The sequence below is a fragment of the Pseudoliparis swirei genome, chromosome 7 (genome assembly GCF_029220125.1).
Source record: "Pseudoliparis swirei isolate HS2019 ecotype Mariana Trench chromosome 7, NWPU_hadal_v1, whole genome shotgun sequence".
Classification (NCBI taxonomy): domain Eukaryota; kingdom Metazoa; phylum Chordata; class Actinopteri; order Perciformes; family Liparidae; genus Pseudoliparis; species Pseudoliparis swirei.
Window position 1 is genome coordinate 8869141 of NC_079394.1, and position 14027 is coordinate 8883167.

The 14027-nt window shown below is 42.5% G+C and overlaps 1 protein-coding gene across 8 annotated transcripts in view; it reads right to left on the reverse strand.

Moving 5' to 3' along the window:
• The window catches only part of fbrsl1 (fibrosin-like 1), a 263354-nt gene that overhangs the window by 246976 nt on the left and 2351 nt on the right, over positions 1-14027 (reverse strand). The gene's annotated exons all lie outside the window — the stretch shown is intronic.

The window sequence follows — 14027 nt, forward strand, 5'->3', positions numbered from 1 at the left end:
GCACCATGATTCAGTAAACAGTTTGTATTTCTCACACCAGCTGAACTGAACCTGACTGAAGCAGCCTTGCATGCTAATGGGTAGCCCAAAGTGGAAACAGCAGAATTTAACTTGACGCCAGGTTTACCAACTCAGCATGTCTTTATACTAAAGAGCAGGAGACAAAAAGGTCTGGAGTAGTGATGTTCCTGTGACTGTGAGCAGTATGAATGGTAGAGAAAATAAGCACTGAAAGTTCTTTATTTTGTTTCTCTTATTAACATTCAGCAACGCCTGCTTATATTTGTGTCATATTATGCTTCAGCAGAGTAGACGTATATTATACATTTTGTAATACATTTCACTCATACTCGACCTGGGATGCTGCGTGATTTACAATGACAGAAAATTGATGAATTAAAATCATTGCTGTGCATCTTTAAACTGTATTCATTTTTAAATCTAAAATCTAAAACCGTTACTATTCAGCAGCAAAAAACGTGTATCCAACACCACTGTGGTATCTGATCTCATCCATATTTCCTGGGGGATGTACTGGCAGAAAGATATACAATAGTAAAAGCTATTGCAACAAAGTTTATTTTGTGATGATATTGGCATTAATTGTGGAAGAAAGTGGTGGTGTTTCTGAGCGCCAGAGGGCCTTCTACCTGTAATTTGACCGCAGAAATGGTCTGATTAGTCCTGGTCCTGGTTCTACCTAACCTCCCTTTCCTTACCTGAATGATTTCATCTGATTTGGTGCGGAATCCAACCCAGTGGCACCGATGACAAGCATCATGAATAACTCAAAATAATCAATCTTTGCGCTGATGGTCTAATTTACTTATGTAGGTCATTTAGAGGCATAGGTTTTAAATTGAGACGCTATTATAACCAGGAAAACGTTCTTCAGGAGTTACTTTAACTGTTTTTATTGGTGTATTATCACCTGAAACTAAGAATCGTTTGGTTTTCGTGAGCTTAGAGGGAGCGGGGTCCTCCTCCACGAAGTCCTCTGTGCTGCACCACCATGTTTCAACAGTCTCCCACAAGGACACACTTGTAAAACTGTGGGTAACATGAGCAGCATGAGTCCAAGACTGTGGTACCACCAGCTGCTGGCCGACTTCCGCTGATCCTAAACTAAAGTAGTGTTATTAAGGTAAGGATGGCCCCTGAGTGAGGCAAACTTCATTTACACGCTCACGTATTCAACGTCTAACATTACCACAGTCTTGGAAAGAGAGGCGTGACCTTAAGGGTATTCAGTTTGTTGCAATCTGCAACCACAATGCTAGACACCACACTGTCCCTTTTAGTGTTGTGTACTATAGATTAGGGATGCCCCGATAAGACTGTTTCACTCCCAATACAGATAGTAATACTCCGGCTTTGGGTATCGATCCAATACAGTGTTTAATAAATAGGCCTTATACCTCACTGTGTGGATGTGATTATTTGATGTAAGTCAACATCAAGCTTGATTTAGACATTGCTTTACTCACCTTCAAATGATAAGCAGATCAATTATAACCTATAGTGCTAACAACGTGTTCGCCTTGGCTGGTGCCTGAGGCTTCAGGCCTTCCCACAGCCAGCCGGTGTGTTGAGTAGCGTAGCAACCCAGCATTTAGTAAGAGGTCAACACAGATCCAACAGCCTTATAAGCACAAACTGTAGATCTCATTGTACTCTTTCTATGGAGAGGCATTGAAGATAAGAGTGAGAAAAGTTAACAGGAAGGAAGACACAAAAAAGAGGGAACTAGAAAGTTTCAGACGCCACTATCATCCAAAACTGCCCCCACGGTTTACTGCGCAGCAGCGCCTTGCAGGTTAGATAACCGCAGCCAGCTCTCTGACAGGTTGCTTTGGTGAGCACGTGATTTTCTTTCCCCCTCTGTATGTTCACGCTCACTTTCCTCAGCTCTGACAAGCTTTTACTTGTGCTGGTTTTGAACAGAAACACCATTGTGCCTTCTACTGCCAACAATGCCTGCTGTTTTGCCGAAGGACCCCAAAAACACACATTAGCTCACTTTGCCCCTTTTGTCTAGCGGAGATTCCTGTCACGAGTCTGGTCATTAGACCAGTACAAAAGACTGGACTAGTTCATGAAAGTTCTCAACATAACACAATGTCAAGTGGGTAGTGCACTGCTAAAGTGCTCGTGAGCAGGACCCTGAACCCTTCCAGCTTCGGAGGTGTTGGCCGACACTTCGATCGCCCTGTCAACAATCTGAGGCAGAGGAAAATGATAAACCTTCCCGAAAAGTCAACAATTATATCATAACAAACTATGGTGCAGCAATATGTTTCAAAGCAATATATAAGAAGGCGCTTTGTCATAAATAAAGCCCTTCAGGGAGGCATGCTGTAGCTTTAAATCGATCCAAAGCAGTATATCTCTATTCAACAACGGCACAGACCCAACCAAGTCTGCCCTTGGTTTTACCATTACTGCCTGCAGCTATGGAGGCTCGGAGAGGCCTCTAGAGGTATGTGACCCTCAGTTACGTTCATAAGCTTCAGAACTGATAAAGGTAATGCCACAGGCTACCAAACGACTGACTACTTGCTCGAAATAAAGACCTGATTTACGAACTAGTAGACTGGCTGAATGGTGTCCGACACAACGAGTGATTGAAAGGTTGATTCAATGTATGACTGACAAATTAACGGTCTGTTCTGGGTGGCACCGCCCTTCACCAACCGACACACGCTGACACCCACCACCCCTTTGGTGAAGCCTGTCAGTGTGTGTAACCGTTTCCCACCTCATGTGTATTGTTGTGCAAATTGAAACGGCAAGGAGAGCCATTCACTCACACACACACACACACACACACACACAGCCACACACACATCTAGTTTGTGTCATGGGCGGGCAGACAGGGGGGAGGGGGGTTACTTCCCTCTCCCTCTCAGCGTCTTGGCAGGCGGGAAGGGGAAATATGATTATCCAGTGGGGGAATTGTTTCATCAACACCTGGAGCAGATAAATGAACATAGGAGGATTTATGTACTGAGAACAAGCTTACCTCTGGTGCCAGGAAGCAATTAGGAAGGAAGCTGGAATACAACCCCCTGTACTCTCTCTTTCTTCCCATTGCTTTGCAAGTCTCTAGCTTCCTCATTGTGTCTCTCTCTGTGTGTCTGCACTAAGTGCCCGCTTCACGCCAGTGGCACATTTGGAGAACTGAGAGTGAGCCATGGGGAAAGCTGACTGGAAGAGAGGGAAGGTATTCATTTCCACAAAGTGTCTCATTAATAGCTGATAACAAAGTGTCTGAGAAGTGTTGGGATATTATTCGACTCCATGTTGGGGGGAAAGCAATGGATGCTCGCCTCCCGCATAGCTACAGATAGGCAACGCGGCTTGGCCCTACCTACCCGCTGTGACATCCGAGGAGCGGAAATTTAAAATGTAATCATCAGAGTGACATGGGGTTCGGTCTTGTTGGTATCATAGAATTTATATACATGTTTGTACGATACCACTAAGGCCATAAAGAGCCACACTGTTCAGTAAAATTGCTTTTATTCTACATTTACAAAACATCAGCATCTGTTAACAAGGTCGAGATGAGTATAAATTAAGCTATGAATAGACTTTTATGAGACACTATCCTACATTAGCTGAAAAACTGCCATTTGATTGCAGTCAGTACAGTATGGTTTATGGAGGAGCATCAGGTGTCCATTAATCAGATAAAGTGAAAGCAAAGTGTGCCATTGTCTATACAGAGTAGTTCCACAAATAATAACATTCACCACATATGTTCCTCTTTGTCTTTTCTCAAAATTACAAAAGAAATGTTTCTTGACAAAATATGTGTATACCGTCTATTGTCAGTGTAAACAACCAATATCATTCTAAGTGCAAGTAAATGAACAATGGTACCAACTGTGAGGCTGAACCAGGATGAATCAATGGCTTTTAAACAGTCAGGGGAAGTTAACTTAAATCACTGATTAAGGAAATGTGCCTATAGTTTGCCTGCTAGTTTAATTGTTTTCTCAAATGATGAAGTCTGATGAGTTTCATACCAACCTGTCACATGTTTAGCAATCTGATGGATTTGCTATACTCTCAAACATTTGTACTTAAACCTTCGATGAGGGTTTGACAGTAGGGTCAAGTAGAGAATGCCCTCCTTGACTCTGAGCTCATCCTGGCTTGCATCCGCCATGCTAATGTATCCTGAGGCCAGATCATTTTAGTTAGATCATAATACATGACACATTGGGAAATGAAGTTCGGTAAGGTCTCTCTGTATTCACCAAACCACAAAAAAGGTTTAATGTGCCACATTAATATTCGTGCCCTTTGTTTACATTCTTACATTCGCAGAAGACACTCCAGTGTTCTTCCAAGTGAAAACAAGATGGACGTTCAAGCCAAAGTGGTTTTAACTGCTGATTACCAATAATCCTTGTCAATATTCAATATACTGAAATTCCAATAGCCACAACTACTCCATGTTTACCCAAAGATTAAATTGGGGAACCGACATTCCCGGATGCTATCAGCTACTCCGGCTCCTGTTGTTGACACAGCCGTTTTCATTCTGCATCGGCATTACGTGTTCTCATCAGGATGAATGTGATTAAAGAGTTACAGCAGTATCCACTTTCCATTTACTATTAAAAGTCTCCGCGTGAGCTGTGAATAGCGTGGTATTTGCACTGCACACGGCTACTGTGCTACAAACTAGAGAGACGTGGAATGCAAACAGTAGCTTGGCAAAGTTCTGTTTATGTTCTCTCGCTCTCACATGCTGCCTGTTTTCTCCTTTGACTCAACAACTGGCCTTGTGCTTGTGTGTGTGTGTGTGTGTGTGTGTGTGTGTGTGTGTGTGTGTGTGTGTGTGCATGCATGTGTGTCATTTTGATCTGGTTCCACGCCCCGGGTGAAGCCCTGCTGATTCTGAGGTGTCTGTCCTCGTTTCAGAAGCACTGTGACAAAGTGGCCTCTCTGAAATGAGCTGTGTTAACAAAAGGGGAGCAGATGCATTCTAATGCCTTTGATCTGTGGGTAAACAAGCTGCGGACTGCACAGAGAATAAAAAGGACAGAGTCGGCAAGGAAAGAGGAAAGCTTTACAAGTGGGGAGATGGACAGGGAGGGAGAGAGAGGAGGACACATCCTCTGACGATTCTTTTTTTCTGGCAGATCTGTCAACCAGTTCTCACTGTCGGTGACAAGAGATGCTTTCCTTCCTTTCTTTCTCTTTTTGCCCATGCAGGTTTTTACTGCAGTGGCTATGTTACATATGCTTCATTATATATCCCATTATATTTCAAACACATTCTCCCTCTTCACTCTGCTGAGCACACAGCCGCAACATTGACTTTCATAGATGCTCGGAGGATTCATAAAATAAGGAGTGTCTGAGTTGGCAACGGGTGCAGCCTGTTAAGAACTGATGATATCTTATACAGCAGTGCACTAGACGGAGGTGCAAGAACTGCTTCCTGAAGCAAAAAGTGTCATCAATACAGGGACCTGAATTCCAATACTGTGTGTTTTTGCCAAGTAGATACAGTTTAGACTCCAGAACTGTTTAGCGTCTCCCCTATAATTTGATATTGGCAGAGTCAAAAAGCCTCAAAAACAGCATGTAAACCACTACCCACTCTCCACTGAAAGCCAGAGTGAATCATTGCTCCAACCGCCTCCACTTCTAATTCTACTATAAAAGTTAAAGTTAAAAGGATATCATAATATAATTACAGACAGTTTGAGTAAAGTCGGATTGATTTAAAACGTTTTTACTACAGTACCAAACATCCTTAGCCATAACTGCAATTGAGAAGAATCAGAGCGGTGGCGAAACCACACTCAACCGATGCACTTGAGAATAAAACACAGCGACATAATTGTTTTGTCCAAAACAGACCCAGAATCCAAGACCCAGAATGTATTTATGTGTCTCCTAAATGCAATGTCACGCTTTCGCCTGCCGTTAGAAGAGCAAACAAAACGTTGTACGCTCAGTGATTGGATGAAATGCACTTTGGGAGTCGTAGTTAACCCCTTAGCTGTTTTTACTACGTCTGTCAGCAATGACAAACTCACACTCTACAAAGACATTCAGATTCCTTGGAGCAACGTGTGGCTGGCCGACAAGGTCCTTCATTTCAACAATAAACGACTGAGCGTGGCGGCTCAGGCCAGAGTTGAGAGCCAAATGTCATCCAGACAGCAAATTGAACAGCAGTGGCAAAGGGGAAAGAGAGAAATTCCGCATTGCATAACCACCTTCTTATCTAAGCTCTATTATCTTGACCACAGCTTGCTGCATGGCTGCCAAAGACATCAGACAAAAAAACCTGAATCAGTCCTTATTTGGCTTTGCCTGCACCCACATCTAAAAACACAGACCAGGCTAAACGGTGAGAATGGAATCGGCGTACCAACAAACAATGAGCTGTAATAAATTGCAGACTAACATATCACTGTATCTTGTTTCAGATGCGGAGCTGAGAGCTGAAGCAATTATGGTCAGCATCACTTGGCCTATAAAGACTATTCCCCTCAGAGCTGGGGTTGGTAGCGAGTGTTGGTAGTAGAAGAGCCTGTCAACAACTGTTAACGCTAATTGCTTTCACACAAAGAGTGATCTATTAAGAAAACATGCGGCAGGATCCGTGCTATGTCACGACAGCGTGAGTCAAGCCTTTGAAAACGAGGACCTCCTTAAAAACAGGACCACGGGACTGGAGGCTGATTTGTAGTCTGCAGTGTTTTGATGAATTACGATTGCCAGACTACCACGTTGCAGAAGCTTGAATGCTGGTGAATATTGCTTTCATATCTTATTTGCAGAGCCGTTTAAAGTAGTGTCCTAATATGCTATTCTACAGATGATATTCAGTTCTGAAAGTGTTGTGTTTTATCCAACTTGGCATACAAAACCCTTGACTTCCATAAATTACTTTGAGCGAGTAAAATGGAAGATATGTTCTGTGTCTGAGCCAGCTTTGTTGGAAGGGGGTCATACAGGCTCATTAGTGTTTTTCTAATTGAGCTTGAAGTTAATTTTTTTAACTGTTTTTAAACACCCCATGAGTGCAAAATAAATAATCTTAAAATATCAATAAGGGATGTTGGGCACTGTATATTAGACGCACAATTTCTGAGTTTATGAATCATTCTAATCATTAGGGGTTATATTGGCAAGCACCTAACTTTACAATATATAGCAATACCTTTTTTTATGAAAATGTGAAAATAGAGGTGAAAATACAGCTGGCTGTATACCTTGTGGATAGTCTAATACATCAATCACATATTGATAACTCAGCGGACACATTGCAACCTTTTGACACGTTTCGTCACCGACACTGCCACATCCATCATGTGACATTAAAAACAACAAACGCTAAAAATATCAAATATCAAATATCAATTGATCGTGCAGACTCCCCTTTAGCTGTTGAACTATGGTTACATTAGCTCATGTATGGCTTCACAGCCTAACACAACAAGCTGCTGCTCAGCTCACTAGAAAATCAAGTGTGCATTTAGCTGCATTAGTGAGATTGTAAATGACAACTAATGCCAAGCATATGGACATGTGATGCATGTTTACTAGGTAACAGTCAAAAGCTCCTTTTGTAGGTTGGTTAACTCACAAAATAAATGTTCACACAGCAGATACCGATAACCCTGATTTTATGGGGACAATTGGGTGCAGGGAGGTCGTAGTGGCGGGACATTGAATGTTTGTCATTGTGACAATGGAATGTGCGCTGGCTTGCTCTTTAATGTCTCAGACAGTAAATGCTCGTGAAAAAAAAATAATGCTAACTTTTCCAAAATATGTTCACATTTCTTCACATATTAGTAGTAGCGTGGACCGAGCAAACCGCTTCATCGTTAGGCTTTCACTTTGGTTTGCGAGAGAACATTGTCAGAATGGTTAGTACACACTCCGAGTCAGCAGACCTACTCTAATGCAAGCAAAATGTTGAAAAGCTATTCGAGTGACGTGAAGTTTGAAGCAAGCCAGGCTTTCAGAGCTCTCCGTCTGCTCTATGTCAGTGAAGGACACGGCTGAAAAGGAACACAGCTATTACTTAATGAGCCACTTAAAGAGTGCACTCTCTATTTAGCTTTCATTATTTTTGTTGTAAATCCTTCACAGACCACGTCTGTTAGTCATTCACACAGAGCTGCTGTGGTCACGGGAACTATTATATATTAACCACAATTGTTAAATGAAATTATCTCCAAATCATTTATTTTTCTCAAAGTGTTCAGATTTAATATCTTGTGTTAATATTGTTTCGTAACAGGAATGAAAGAATCAGTCGTGCAAAAGGAGAGGGGTCATGAAAGTGAAAAGGGGGGGGGGGGGAATCTGATGTGGATAATTACCGGGGAACCTTCTCACAGTGCAGCTCCTAATCCATCGCACGCTCGGAGACAGCGTCTTAATCACAGCATAATTACTTCCTGTCATTCAGCGGAGTGAAAACACTGAGACAGGAAGATGGAAGACGGCTCGGGACGACTAGGAAATGGATACATATGCCTACGACAAGCTACCAACATGCGTTCATGTGCCACTTAATATGTGTCGGCCATGTTGCACTGTCTGCACATTTCAGGAGATCCTCATGCGTCATTGTACCTCAAATAAAACCAGCTCTTATGCTGAGGTGTTGTGGCGCTGGTAAATTCAGACGCTGGAGTGATACCTTTAAATAGACAGTGGTCCAAAAAGGACCATTCAGGGTCAGCATGTATTTATTCATCCAACTATCTTCCACAATGTATAACTGAAATGCTGGCTGGAAATGAAGGAAACACAGATACATCTCTTCTCTGCCTGGTGACATTTCAGTATTTGTCTTGTTTTGTTACTGACGAAAGTGTGTCTGTAACACTCACTTTGAAAACTATCAAGTACCAAAAGCTGTCATCTTGCAAACGCAGATTTGAGCTGAACCAACTTCAGGCCGTGTCCACACCACTACGTTTCTATTTTAAAAGCAGATCTTTTCCGACGTTTACACTGAATGTGCACACTACAGAGGAGTTTGGAAACGCTCCCAAGGACAAATCATTTTTTCATCAGGTTACGTCCTTGTGTGGAAGTGCATATTTAGCCGTCACTCAAGAGCCTTTATCTCTTCGGTACTATTCAGTCATTTCACTGGGATCATCTTAGCTATATGACATTTAAAAGGTACTGGGGGAGCTTTGGTGTTTATCCCTGAAGTCTTACAAACATGTTTAACATATTTCCATCCTCTTAAAACATTGAAAATCCTGCATGGTTAACATCACTATCTGCTAGCTCCCAGTCTTCTTCAATGCCTTTAAATGTGCATCGCCACGCTTTGTTACCGCTGCCAATTTTCGATCAACCGAACGGCATTAAACTGGTGGAAGGAGTGTGTATCGCCAGCGTACTCGGGCAGCGTGGAAGGGCACCTTTAAACCCATGTGGTTTCTCTGCTGTCATTGAAATCTCCTCCATCGTCCCGCTGCCACAAATGTCTCAGCCACTGTTATTGATAGGACTTCACATCTGATGAATTGATCTAATAGACAAGGTGAACATCTTCTATTAAATGAAGCTATTTTCACTCACTTGTGGTGTCTTTCCTGAATTTAATCTCAGCTAGCAACATTTGGTACTGGCAATTCAGAATGAGAAACGATCCCTCATGCCTTCACACATCAGGATATTATTCCATTCATATATTACTCGTTTGTCATTTTTAAAGCGAAATTTAATTAGTTCCAGATTCACAAATAGGATCATTTGTTTTTTTTCTTAATGTTCACAACAGTAAATGGTATATCTTTGGATTTTGGACCAACTGACAAAACAAGTTAATTAATCAGTAATGAAATCCTCTCAAGCCCTAAACACACACACACACACACACACACACACATAAATGTGAGACGTAAATCCTGCAGAGCTGATAGAAGTGTAGTTTTGTAGTTACAGAGGAGGCAGACAAAGTGATTGCCATGCTTTCAGATCCGCATGAACACACTAGAACCTTCCTTTGGTGGATATATTTAGGTCACTGGTTGATGGCTTGGACAGATGAACAGTGGAGGTTCAATCCTGTTACTGTGTATTTGTATGAGTGTGTGTGTGTGTGTGTGTGTGTGTGTGTGTGTGTGACCATGCATTTATCAGCCATGCTGCCGCCTACAATGTGTGACAGTTTGAGAGAGCCGGGGCAGGGGGACGTCCCACTGGCATTAAGAAAGCTCTCTCCGTGGGATGCGTCAACCAATGAGCAGCAGAGCCTCAGGGGGTTGCCTTGTTAATTAAAGCTGGAGTTGTTTGTCAGTGCCGGCATATGATGCACGGCGTTATCACTGTCGGGGGAAAGAGCAAACACAAAGCAAGATTGCTGCAACCCCTGCAACAAATCTGCTGCCTCACCAAGGAAGCAAGACATCTTACTACGGCAACGACTGCTGAGGCTTCAAGTGTCAGGATCAGTTCGCACTGCGTTACCCAACCGGCAATCAGAAGCACTGTACCGACCACAGGGAGAGGAGGGGATCGACTAACTAACAAAAGGTTTTGTCAAACTCACCTCAAAGAATCAATTTGAGCTGAATCTCTGAAGGCGTCATTAGCATTCTCTATAGGTGTTACCAGTGTGCTTATTAATTGTCTTTGACAAGTAAAGTTCTGATATGAAGTGTCGCCACTTGACAGGGGATCGGCCCTGAGTGGTGGCTGTACTAATGACTGCTAATAAAGGAACACACGGTGCTAGCAGTACGGCACCAAGTAATGAATGCGATGGGACTCAAGCTGCCGAGGTGCAAGTGCAGCTATTTTAAAAGGGAAAGCCTCAGAAATAACGGAAACCTTTGAGGCTTTAATCCGAGCACTTGATGAAATAGAAAGACGCATACTTGTAACTGGAATCTGTCTGGCTTCGATCCACGTACCAGCTGGGATAATATGGGAGGAGAGAGGGAAGCAGCAACTCACAGCTTCTCCAACAGCTAATGACTTTGTTTGCCCGCACTGCTGAGGTAGAGCTGCTCAGTGGCGAACAGCAGATGATGATAATTGCAAGTGAGTCCAACAGGAGAGAAAGCGTGTTTAGCAAAACTTCCCTGGAGACCGACTCTAGATCCCATGAAGAGCTTCTATTTATGAAACCTTTTTGTCGGATTGCTCAGCCTTGGGGATTCCTGCCCTTGACACTGTTGTAATATCACTAAATCAACTCAACCTAAATCCCCATTAGAGTGAATTTAGAAACTCATGGCGCGGAACGAAAAAACCCAAACAAATCTGTAAATTCATGTGAAAGCAGATGAACAGAAGGATTGTGGATTAACGTGGGGGGATCTGCCACTCCGACGTCAGTCGCAGAGCAAATGGAGCAAATCAAACATCTTATTAATACTGTGACAGATGGGTAATTGTGTCATTTTATTATCTGCTCACTTGTTCGATATCCACAGGGAGACTTCTGGGGGGTTTCAGCCGCGGCGGGTAACTGTTTTATAGCACTGCTGTCAGGTGAAAACTTTGTATTTTCAGGAGGCCGTCTTTTCAGCATTTGAAAACTGAATTAATCATTCCACCATTCACTCTAAAAATGTTTGAACAACATAAGACATTTAGGAATTAAGAGACTAGTAACTGAAGATCTGAATTCTTATTGGAAGAAAAACACATGGAAACTGTCCAGGCTGGACATCGAAGGTTTTCCCTTTCTGCTCACTAAAGTCCACAATAGCTGGCTGACTGAGTGAATGTGCTTACACTCTTTGAATCATCCCCGATTCATCCGGAACATTTCTCTAATCACGATAAGGTGCCCGTGATGCCCGTGTTTGAACATTCAATTTGCACAGGTAAGTAGGTAGCTTTCCTACAAATACGTTGGGATTCCAAGCAAATAAACACGCCATAATCAAATGGGGCAACGGCTGGAAATTGCTTTCAGCTGTAATGAAACAGGTTGCGGGAGCAGGGGAGACCACCATACTGCATAAGCCTTCATCAAGGGAGCTTGATGCTATCAGGGCAGAGCAAGAATATCAACAATAACCAAGTCAATATGCTCTGGGAGGAACCATAACCTCGGGTTAGTGTGAGCAGACAGTAGCAGCTGTGTACAAGCTACAGACTAAAATAGACAATCAAATGACGATCACAGAAACCCAAAGGTGACAGGGGTTTTATGAAACACATTCATCCTCAAGAGCTTTAAAAAGCAAAAGGATTAAATAGAGATTAAAAGAAATAAGATAGAGTAAATACAAGTAATATAGTGTTAATAGTTAATGTGTCTTCTATTCCTGAAATAAAAATGACCTTCTGTCTCAAATTTGTTGTCTCAAAGTCAAACAAAGGCCAAGAATTGGTTGCCAATTTAGGAATTTCCGAATGGTTGCTAGTGGCAACCTGGCCACCATAACTGTCGAGCTCTGCTGTATCCTGGCTGTAGGGCCTGACATAAACACAGTCGTGCTGGTCATCACTTAGAAGAGGTCAGGGGGCGCACACACTCGCCCCGATGAAGCTAAGCTAGTTTATCGGAGCGTGATGCAATAGGTCAGCGCTCTTCCCTCGCCAAACGCTGCTGTGTCCTCCTCATAATTGATGAGCAATTAGCACAGGTAGTGTAGGTCATGAGCTTCACTCGAGCATACAGTATGTCGGTGAAAGCGTGAGTCATGACCAATAATGAGAAGATTCCAGTGGGTACACATTTCAAACATTGCATTTTATACACAGTGATGTAACTTTTTAGCTGCTAATAAATGTGATTATTGCTGTCACAAACCGTAGACAGCATGAAATATGTGTAAAGTCAACATGCTCATTTCAATTTTCCATCAGGGAAGTGAAGAGGCAAAGCTCACCAAACCTGTGCACATTCCCTCATGTAATTGCACAAAATCCACCAACATCATTTAATAAGCAAAGACCATTTGCATGCAAATCAGACCAATTACCAACAAGTAGCTGGCTGGCATGTGAGTATCATTTCACACACAACCGTATCATGCCTCATTTGCTGAGCCTTGAATCATAAGCTCCTGTACAGAGCACTGTTTTCTCTGTTTTCATCCAACATTGATTTAGCACTTGGTGTAAGAAAACTATTACGACTCGGGAATGTGTAAAAGAACAATTGATTAATTATTTTCCCTAATTACCCACTCAAAACACAAAGAGGCAGCTTGTTTATCATGATAAAGCATCCAAAGAGAAACATTTTGAGAAACACCACCTTGCTCCGCAGCAACAAAGAGGAGCAGATGTGAAACACGTGAACATAGAGCACCTCTGAACGTATTCAGTACACACATGAGAATATTCCTCGAAGTCAATAGGGCAGGGCACCGAATTGACAGCAGCAGAGACACACCAGCATGCTGGCAGAGGAGCCAGAGAGAAGCACGTTGCTGCTATGAAATCCTCAAAGTCTTTCACAGTCAGCAGCTGTCAGAAGTGGCAGCGACGCAGCACAAACAGCAAAAATACTCACAAATACAACCATACTGCGTGATGCACTCACACAAAGCAATACGAGCGGGAAAACCCACACATGTCATGCACATTTGATAACACGTGTATGAGCTGTAGCCTTGCTGGGGTTCCCTAATGGAGAGTGTATCCTATATGATGTATGGGAATGTCCTACTGTATGGCATCACAATAGGATTTTATGAGGTGTAATACTTCAATCCGTAGTAGTTATCTTTTGGATATGAATTACAGGGCACAATATCCTAGTTCTTTTTAGTTATGGTTTATGCACACTTACTTCACACAAACACCCCTATTTATATTCCTCTATCTGCCACACCGAGCTCAATGGAATAAAAATATAAACTACTGCTGACCCGCTCAGGTCAAACGTGTTAACGGAAGGGAGTGTATATATGTATGAGGTTGGACAGCTGGTTTATATTGCATGCAATTATTCTGATGTGAATCTGTATTCAAACATTATACTGACTAAGCACTATGTAGGAGGCAAGAGTCAATCATGACTGATTAATACCATTGCTAAGCCCACATGG